At 43.6% G+C, this 10,074-nt stretch overlaps 1 protein-coding gene across 1 annotated transcript in view; it reads left to right on the top strand.

The window, feature by feature from the left end:
• The first annotated feature begins 563 nt into the window (after positions 1–563).
• Positions 564–10,074, top strand: part of edar (ectodysplasin A receptor) — a 61,901-nt gene continuing 52,390 nt past the window's right edge. The window contains 1 exon segment of the mRNA XM_084084001.1: positions 564–799. The gene's annotated coding sequence lies outside the window, so the exon portion shown is untranslated.

Here is a 10,074-nt window from a genome sequence, read left to right as displayed (position 1 = left end):
TTGAATTCTGGACTACTTATAACAGAGTATTTCTGCATTGCAGTATTGATACTTCTACTTAAGTAAAAAATGTGAGTACTTTTTCCACCACTGGGCCTTGGTTATTGTGTGTACAGACTATGGTGTGTACATACACATTACAAATGAACAGTGCTGTGCGAACATTTGCATACCCATCCAACACACACACACACACACACACACACACACACACACACACACACACACACACACACACACACACACACACACACACACACACACACACACACACACACACACACACACACACACACACACACACACACACACACACACACACACACAGATAGTGCGCTTGGCCATGTTTTTGCTGCAACGCCTGGGTGTTTTTGACCACTGGACGCTAGATGGCGCACGTGAGTCGTCTTGAGCCTCGTAGTAATTGGGCCCCTCAGTGAGTCAGCCTCTACCTGAACACGTTAATTTGTATCTCTTTCACAGGGCGGAGAAACTTCGCACTTTTTTCTTGTCTCGAGGAGGAGCCTCGGCGCTGACACGCTCCCTTCGACATGTACAAAGTGGAGGCAGAGAGACGCAAGCTGATTTTTGGTAGTAGTGTGTGGAGTTGTTTGTTTATCCAGTCAGACAGATCAGTGTTATATAGAGGCTAACGGGCCCTGATCGGTGATGCCTGGATATCACCTCAATAGAGATTGATCTATTGACCTCCTGTGTTCGAGGCTCTGCTGCTGCACCTTTGGTCGCTTTGGAGATACGAAACGCTCCTGTCTGTCTCTGATCCCTCCTGTTACTCCAGGTAAGCAAAGGCTCCTCTCCTCTCTTTTTTTTTATTGATTGAATACTTTATTAACAGTTTGCAAAAAAAAAAGCACAGTTCTATAGAAGGTCTTCTAAAAGGATTTACAACCCAAGAAAGCACTATAGCTGGTTTCCATGTGTATTCTCCCCTGTTACTCCAGGTAAGTTAAGGCTCCTCTCCTCTCCTCTCTTCTCCCTCTCTCTCTCTCTCTCTCTCTCTGGAATGCGAGGACGGATTGCTGCAAGACTTTGGGGAAATTCCTGGGCCACTTATATGCTGCTACAGACACATGTACTTAGCTGTAATTTTATCTTCTCCCAAGAAATAAGCATGCATTGTTGTTTGTAGCAAAAATGACACAAATATAGTCTGTGCAAGTTTTTTTTTCTTTTACTGAGATTTGTTTGACTTCTACTTCTTGGACTTAGACTGTTGTCCCTAAGTGGAAGGCAAATTAGATTTGTTTTTATTACACCATGAAATGTGGGTTGTATCTTATTGCCATATGCTACAGACACATGTACTTAGCTGTAATTTTATCTCCCAAGAGAAATAAGCATGCATTGTTGTTTGTTGCAAAAATGACACAAATATAGTCTGTGCACGTTTTTTACTGAGATTAATTGTTTGACTTCTTGGACTTAGATTGTCCCCAAAGTGGAAGACAAATTATATTGTTTATTGCCTAATGGACCAGGGCCTAAATGGCTTTCTTGACAAGCCTTATTTCTATTCTATTCCAAGTAATTCTAAGGCCTCAACAGTCGGTTTGTCACTCTTCATCCAATTAGACCATTCCCATGTGGTGTGTATGTGTGTGTGTGTGTGTGTGTGTGTGTGTGTGTGTGTGTGTGTGTGTGTGTGTGTGTGTGTGTGTTATTAGAAAGGCAGGCACCCATTATGTTTATGCTTATTTATGTGCCTATAATATCCAGTCCGTTTCAGGCAACTGATTCCATTATGCTGCTGCGTCAGTTATAGAGAGCTTGTAATACACTTTGTGTGCATACGTGCGTGCACAATGCATGCGATCTGTGCGTGCACGCGTGTGCGTAAGGTTTGCTCTCTCTCTCTGTCTCTATGTTCTGTCCAGTGTTGCCATGTCCGGCTATTATAAGCGAATTTGGGCTTGTTTTTCTGTTAAGTTGCTTGTAAATATTGGTAGTTGAGGGTTGCGTTTTTTGGGCTTGTTTCTAAAGTGTAGTTGTTTATTTAGGCTTGCTAACATTTAAAAAAAAAAAAATGTTTTAAAACCAGTGGTTCTCAAATATTTTCATTAATGATTTGTGCCAATGTTTTGTGTTGTTAGAATGTTTCAAAAACATTTAGAATATTCCACATTTTATTTCAAGAGTTTTTGAAAATAGCAGATCTACAATGCGTCACGTTGTGAGCTTGTACATCTGCTATTTCCAAATAGCCAAAGTATATAGGTTTAAAAGTGCTCATGTGGCCTAGCCCTAGGTTGCTTCTTTTGGGCTTGTTTTCATAGACCCGGCTATGCTTATTTATCTCGCACAATCTGGCAACACTGGTTCTGTCCCCCCTCCGCATAATTGTTTTCACGGTGCCGCCTGGCTGTCCCGGGCCCCCGGGCCCCCGGGGGAAGTCCTGCCCGCAGACAGGCAGCCCAGCCCGGCCTGCCGGGGACATGCCGGGTCCTGCCGCATCTCTGAAGTCTGCTGGGGCGCTTTGAACTGTAGCTGCTGGAGAGGCGCTCAGGGTGGAAATCAATCCGTCTCTATCATCTCTCTCTCTCTCTCTCTCTCTCTCTCTCTCTCTCTCTCTCTCTCTCTCCCTCTCTCTCTCCCCTCAGCCCCCCAGCATAGCGTCCCCTGCACTCCCCCCACACACAGACTCTTTTATGTTCACAGGTAGAGGCTACACAGAGACAGCAGAGGAACAGGGGGGGGAAAGTGTAACTCATCTTCAAACGAATTAATATGGCGTCTGAGGATTATGGGGATGAAAGCAGAAAAACTAACAAAGACAGCAACTGTAATCCCCGTCGTCCACCGAACTGAAATCTTTGGCTGGCAAATTTGTTTGCTCAGACTGTTTTCTATACGTTTTTGTTTTTGTTTGCTCTGTCACCTCATTTAAAACAATAGGCTATACTAGCCCTATTTATTTTTGGAACGATATGACTAAAGTGAATTGTATTTATTTTATTGTTTAGATTTATGCTAGATGTCACAACTGATTCCAGTTCGCTGAGTGTATCCATTTCTCCTTCATGGGGAAATTTATGGACCCCAGAGGCCTATTAGGTTTTAATATTTCATAATGCATCATACATTCACATCAATCTGCTAAACAGAGCATTCCCAGTTTACTGATGGGAGTCATGTTATATTATCTCACTTTATCCACTTAAACCCTAAACTCCGTTAACCGGAGTCCCCCGGGGGTCTATATTGTACTAGGCCCCCTCCCTTTTTCCTCTACACCAAATCTCAGTTGAAAACAGCCTATCTACAAGCTCACAACCTGTTGCGTTGCGATGCATTGTAAGCTAGTTTGTAGACTGGACACACAGAATTAGGATGCTAGGGTTCATGTGGTTAATTGTGTAACATAACAATAATGGTGCCCACTGCTAACCCAGGTGCCTTTTATATGAACCCGAGCACAAATATTTGTGATGCTTGTTGTTCCATCGCTGCAGGTTACACCAAGCAGGATCGAAATCAGTAGAGTCAGAATAAGCATGCCAATAAAAAATTACTCAACAAAAAGAGTTGCTTGCTAAAACATACTTAATTGCTTTGTGACTTTATAAGAAACCATGCATGTTGTTTTATGGGCCTTACGAAAAAAATCTAAGAGAAAGGATCACTTGAAAATAAAGTAAAGAGTATACATAATTTAGTACTTTACACCTCTGCTGGTAGAATTAGCACCTCTAACTCTGGTGGTTATAGTTCCATGTGCTACATGCAAGAGGATACTGAAATATAAAGACAAAAACATGTATCTAGTAAAAATACCAGATATAAAACGGGACCGGTCATCAACAAAACCACAATAATCTTTGTTCCGGATCAATATATTCGGACATCTGTCACACATGTGCTCGTCGGAAACGTCGACAGTGTGTGTACGGCTAAAAACTGATACATGTTGGCCTCACATGGCGAAAGAAAGGCCTCGTTCCATGAATCTGTTCAATCTCATTCTGCTTTTAATCGTTTCCCGTCACAGAAACCCCCCCCCCCCTCCCTGCCATCAATTACTATGTACCATACAGTACCACACAGTTCATTCAAGAACAAGACATTTCGTCTGTGGGTAACCAAATAAATAAGCTCTGGTTAATACAGACTCTGTACCAGTTTTGTCTAGAGAACCCACATTAGTCACAGATTCCCGGGTCATGAGTGTGCATGCGTGCACTTCATTTTCTCCTTCTTTGGGACTTTGTGATGAGAGAAGTGGCAAGTCATGTGGTGAACACCACATATGAAATGTGTGAACGAGGACCTGAATAATGTGGTTTATAATGCAGATAATGGGTTCAAATGTCCAAGTCATCACAGTCAAAATAAATGCAAGTAGAGTGATGCACTAACCATTAATGGCCTTCAGACTGACAAAAAGAAGGACAGACATATAAGTCTTAACCGATGGCTTAACCGATGACTGATTGTCATTGAAAAAAAGTTTTTTTTGCACACACAACACGGCTGTGCGACAGAGTAGGATGGGTCAATCCTTACACTCCATACGGATCCATTTAACTCCCAGAGTTAAAAAGACACTCTGGATTTCACTGTGTAGACTAGGCTCAGTAGGCTGTAAATTAACCTGTTCACCCTTAACACAACCACCGCAGAGAGAGAGAGAGAGAGGGGGGGGAGAGAAACAGAGAGAGGAGAGACAAACAGAGAGAAGGGAAGACAGACACAATGGGTGATAGATATACAGTATAGACAGACAGAGAGAGAGAGAGAGAGACAGAGAGAGAGAGAGAGAGAGAGAGAGAGAGAGAGAGAGAGAGAGAGAGATATGTTCTGCCCCGGCGGAGATAAAGAGGGAACAGGGGATCAGGGAGAGGAGACGATGAAAGACTGATCACCGGCAGGCAGAGAATCAAAGGAGCTACTGACTGGTGCTGGGAGAGGTGTGTGTGTGTGTGTGTGTGTGTGTGTGTGTGTGTGTGTGTGTGCGCGTGCGTGCGTGCGTGCGTGCGTGCGTGCGTGCGTGCGTGCGTGTGTGTGCGCGCGTGTGTGTGCGCGTGCGACCGCGTGTGCGAGCGCACGCGTAGGAGACTTCTTTTCATGTGCCCTAAGAGTTTGTTTTTCCTGTGCACTGAGTGGGACGCTGACACTAAGTCTGTAATTAAAGCAATCAAAAGATGAAGAGAGATGAGAGGTAGACAGTAAAGCTGGGTCTCTCTCACTCTCTCACACACACACAAGCCCCCCTTTCTGCATAGTATAGTTTAAACATTAGGCCCTAACAGAGATTTTGTCTCGCTTAAACATTTCAACATTCATTTAACAACATTTGTGCAATGTTTTTACTGTGCATGAAGTATAGGCCTAATGCTTAATTTACGTTCCATAGTACGCCAGTGTTGCACGCCAAAAACAGCCGATCCACAAGCTCACAACGTGCCGCATCCTCAATGCATGTGCAGCTTGTAGATCGGCTGTTTTGCCACGCACCACACCCCGGCATACGACATAAGTATAAATCAGGCTTAAGTCATCCGTCAACGTCTGTCTTTAGGGGCAACATTAACGGGGCATGTGTTGAAGTGAAAGCACTGTGTGGGTTTCTATGATATTTAAACTGCAAACTATAGCTTTCTGCCTCTTCAAATTTTACTGCCAAGGCTGGAGGCAACCAGTTTTGATGTGGCCATATGTTTGTTTATGCATGGCCCGTGCGCACTTTGCGCCGCTCGCCCTCGAAGCAATTCAAGTCAGGTCCAGTTTATTTAAATAACATTTCCCAAATATGATTGTCATAATGGACTCAAGGGGGGATATAAACACAAAGCACAGAACTATTTACACTGGAGGGGGAAAGATGGAGAGAGTTTTCCTTTTTTTCCCTCCCGTCCCTTTTTTGGGAGGTCTTGTGTGTCTGTTGTTGCTGCTGCTGATTTTCTGTGGCTGCACAGCATGTTTTGACAGTCCTGTAAAACGCAATTTAGTCTGATTAAGGGTGATATTTGAGTGGGAAGAGATTGAAGTGAGTGGATATTTTTGGTCAGGCGGTCAGTGTGAGCTGTCTGAGGCTGAATCAGTCACTTTAGCCAGATTACAAGCCAAATGAGACATATTTACCTAAGGCTTATTTACTTTCCCCGTGACTGAGCTTTGATATTTCTGCCTGTTTACACATAGTATGTCACTTTGTCCAACATTGATAAACATGTGTAGACTTAGAGAAGTGCAGTGCAAATACAAAATAATAGCAGAGAGCATGTATAAAGCACTGATGAAAATATGGATTAGGGAATTATTTAGTTTTCTTGTTTCCTGGATAACTATTCACTTAGTCACAATTTTATGAGAGGTTTTCTTGAGACCGACTCACAGGCTGTGCGCGCTGAGGTTGACAGGGTTTGGTTGGATGTGATTGACGGCTCCATACCATGCCCCTGAGCCCCTCTGACTGCCTTGAACTCACAGAGAGACAAAACGCTAGCAGCAACATTCCACCTTTACAATACATAGTAAAATACCCAGGATTCATTTATCTATGAGAGTGTAAAACGGGCCATCTTTACTCGGTCCATTTTACACACCCCAGAGTTACAGTAAATAACATTCAAATGGAATAACACTCACATTGTACCTGTATTTTGGGACATGCCATAACAGGAAAACATTCGGCGAAAGTATGTAAATCGGCAAATTTTGGCGGAGAGATTTGGTGTAGAGGGAAAAAAAGGATAGGCCCCTGGGGGGCCCTGGTAGATTGATGGGGTTTAAGTGGTTAAGGTAGCAGAACTCAACTTTAAAGTGAAACTTGACACCTGTGATGTGAATTGTGAAATGTCATGTCTGACATCACTGGCTTACACTTCCGCATTTAGCTGGAGAAATGACACATCGGGTATTTCTTTCCCACACTATTATAATCCCCTCAGAACAATGAGATTTTCATTCAAAATAAGCAAAAGTTCAATTAACTACTTAACCTTAAACCCTAAGTACTTCATTGCCCAGGCTCCCGCCAGGCATCTGTAATGCGTCACCTCCTTATTCCCTTTACACCAAAATTCTTCACGAAAATAGCCAATCTACAACTCACAACGTGCCGCGGAATGTTAGCCTATTATGACATGCCCAGAAAAGGCATGCTATGGGTTCATGTGGTTACCGTAGAAAAGGCCTTCTGGTGGCTGTGATTGCGCCGACACCAGGAAAGAGCAAAGACAAACAATGTCGGTCACACAGATCCAGGCCCGGATGCAAAGCTGACTTTTCGAAAACAACAATGAAACGCCTGACTGACCTTCTAGAAAATTACTTAGCGGACATCTGACGGCCTAACGAATCGTAAAGTTCAAGAAAAAATGTGCGCCTCAGTGAGCGTTCGACTGGAATTAATCAGCGCTGTGTGCCCAATAGCTCTCGAAATCCCTTGCAGACGTCTATATCATGCGAGGTCACGCTAATCATGACTGTCTCCCTGTCAGGAACCGAAGTGGGCTTTTGATGTGTGTGATGTATTTGCTGTTTGGTTGGGCTGGGACCAGTATGATGGAGGTGTTGCTCACTCGTCTCCCTCTCTTGTTCTCTGTCTCTGTCTCTGTCTCTGTCTCTCTGTCTCTCTCTCTTACGCACGCACGCACGCACGCACGCACGCACGCACGCACGCACGCACGCACGCACACACACAAACGCACACGCAAGTATTACTACACTTGTGAGGACATAAACATTTTAGGACAGCAATTTTATAAATGCCATTTCTAACATTTAACCCTAAGGTGTATCGCATCGAAAATAGTCTATTTTCGGTGCATGACACCGCCACACACCGCCACACAACCAAATATAAATTAGGCATAACTATCCATGCCTAACCCCTAAATCTCTAAATGCCATAACCATAACCTGAATCCTTTCTGAATTGTAAGTTTAACTCAAAACATATTTTTTAAACCATAAAACAACAGTTTCTTTGGTGAAGACCAGGACATTTCTCAAATTCTGTTATACTTTGGTCCTCACAAGTATAGTAATAAGTATAGTAATAACACACACACACACACACACACACACACATACACGCACACGCACGCACACACTGTACAGTTTATAGCAGTCCGAGTGGATAACACGTGTTTGAGCTCTTGCAGGGATTTGGCAGGTTGCATCCTGGCTAGTAAAAAGGAACGAAATAATTGGCTTCTCCAGGATAAAGTTCCGTTGTAGAAGAGTGATTAGGTTTAGGACTTGTTTATGGCCTGGAAGCTGCAGGATAATGTGTGTGCGTGCGCATGTGTGTGTGTGCGTGTGCGTGTGCGTGTGTGTGTTGTGTGTGTGTGAAACTAAATAATCGGCACAAGGTTTAGGTTTAAGGTTCTGGCTATAGTTGATGAAAATCGATGGAAGGCCCTCACAAGTGACACACTCATTTGTTTGTGTGTGTGTGTTTGTTTGTGTGTGTGTGTGTGTGTGTGTGTGTGTGTGTGTGTGTGTGTGTGTGTGTGTGTGTGTGTGTGTGTGTGGGCGTGCGCGTGCTTGTGTCATCATGCGTGCATGCTCGCACGGCACACACTTATCTACACAGATGCAAATACGTGTGCTTAGACTTCATCTCCTCGCAGATTTTTAAAATGATACGTAGCAGAAGAGCACAGAACTCATGACAAGATGTTGGAAGAAGCAACGAGGAGATGACTGACTGAGCGGGGTTAATAGGGGTCATTCAAGCATTTTCCACCCGGGAACGCATCTGTGTCATTTTGTAGATCTGCTATTTTTTTTTATTGTGAAAAAGTTGTGCAAATCTTTGAATATATATTTTTTTAAACAAACGTTTGAAAAATATTTTGTCCCAGAAACAAAGATTTGAGTTACAAATGTTTGCTTTAAAAATATATATATTCAAAGATTTGCACAATTAATGTTCACGATTTTTCAAATTGCAGATCTACAAGCTCGTAGCGCGGCAATTTGGGTTTTGTGTTCCGGAATTGTGTTCTGGCATTCATTTTGCACCTATTTTGTGCGCAGAAGCCATGTCTGTGTGGACCCGTGCTTGTGTGTGTGTGTGTGTGTGTGTGTGTGTGTGTGTGTGTGTTGAGGGTGGTTAAGTACCTATTCACCTATTAAAGAAAATTTTAAATATATTTTTGGGGTTTTATGCCTCTATCTATAGCGTATAGTGGAATGATAATGTCCCATTCAATGCATTGATAGCATCCGAATCAGGTGAGATTGACAGGAAACAAGGAGAGAGAGATGGGGAGAGAGACATGCTGTAAAGATCGCCGGGAACGGGACTCGAAGTCGCGATTGCACTGTCAGGCTACTCAGGAGCCTAGGTGCCCAGCATGACATTGTTTCATACATTTCTATACAAGTATATTCATGTTAATATATGTTATCTATAAACTCGTAGTGTTTTGCCAATTATTTGGGGGCCCTCTTTGCAATAACCTCACGGGGCCACCAGTGGGGACCCGGCCCACAGGTTGGGAATCGCTGGTCTAAATGAACAGTCCACATTTGACTTGTGTAGGAGGAGGGGAGGGGGGTTCTGGGTTGGGCCGATGAATGAGAGAAAGATGTGAATGGAAAACAGACTTCTTTTTCCGGAACTGGGAACACTGAGCCCCCCCCCCTGCCTCCCCCCACTCACTTCATTATGCTGTTTGTTTAATTGTCATCAGAAACGCTGGGGGAAAAAAACAATAAACTGTCCCTCCGTTCCTTCTCTCCGTCTCCGTTTTCCACTGGCTTCTTTTTTTTTTTCTTCTCTTGGCCCGGTTCCTTGCCCCTGATTGGCCCTGGTTTGAGACGGGCCGCTTCCTTAATCGGACAGGAAGTCATTATCAGCTAGCATAATAAATATCCATTAGAGGGTTAAACGCTCACCGTGGAAAATAAAGGGGGAAAAAATCTATTTCCCAATCCCAGCCGAACCCTTAAACGACACACAACACATCTGTGATCATAATGTTTGAAAGACAGATAGAAAGAGAGAGAGAGAGAGAGAGAGAGAGAGAGAGAGACAAAAAACTGAGGACAGAGGTAGGAGAGAGAGAGAGTGAGAGAGAGAGAGAAAGAGAGAGAGAGAGA

Source organism: Gymnoscopelus microlampas (assembly GCF_963454915.1).
Source record: "Gymnoscopelus microlampas genome assembly, chromosome: 17".
Lineage (NCBI taxonomy): Eukaryota > Metazoa > Chordata > Actinopteri > Myctophiformes > Myctophidae > Gymnoscopelus > Gymnoscopelus microlampas.
This window is presented reverse-complemented; position numbering and strand designations above follow the sequence as displayed.